The 417-nt window shown below is 39.1% G+C and overlaps 1 protein-coding gene across 1 annotated transcript in view; it reads right to left on the bottom strand.

Annotated features, from left to right (window-relative positions):
- Positions 1-210: 210 nt before the first annotated feature.
- The window catches only part of LOC308399214 (protein NLRC3-like), an 18,237-nt gene continuing 18,030 nt past the window's right edge, over positions 211-417 (bottom strand). Inside the window, exon 7 of the mRNA XM_080886319.1 lies at positions 211-417. This exon is cut by the window's right edge and continues 1,479 nt beyond it. The gene's annotated coding sequence lies outside the window, so the exon portion shown is untranslated.

Raw genomic sequence — 417 nt, 5'->3', positions numbered from 1 at the left:
TTTTAGTATAAAATGGTCAAAGTCCCTCTTTTTGCTCCTCCCCTCACCTGTGGATGGGCGGTGCTGTTACCGTGGTGACAGCTTGGATGTGTTTCAGTCCTGCCTGGTTATCACTGCAGGAATCTTTCACATTTATTACAGGTAATAACTCTGATTTTTCTGTGTATTATGAACCAAATGTATCCTGATACACACAGAGATGGATGAGCAGAGGTTTTTTTTGCAGTTTATGTAGTTACTATGGACTTAATGCACACATATTATTAAAATTAGGGCTATAACAGTTGTATTGATGTATAGCAACTTGAAATGCTCCCACAAATGGCTCCACAGCATGTAAAAATATAACAAAAGCTCTGGCGGACTTGGTTCTGTGGTCAGTCTTAAAGGGTGAAGTTAAACTCTGTAATCTTCACT

Source organism: Rhamphochromis sp. 'chilingali', assembly GCF_963969265.1.
Source record: "Rhamphochromis sp. 'chilingali' genome assembly, chromosome: 1".
Classification (NCBI taxonomy): Eukaryota; Metazoa; Chordata; class Actinopteri; order Cichliformes; family Cichlidae; genus Rhamphochromis; species Rhamphochromis sp. 'chilingali'.
This window is presented reverse-complemented; position numbering and strand designations above follow the sequence as displayed.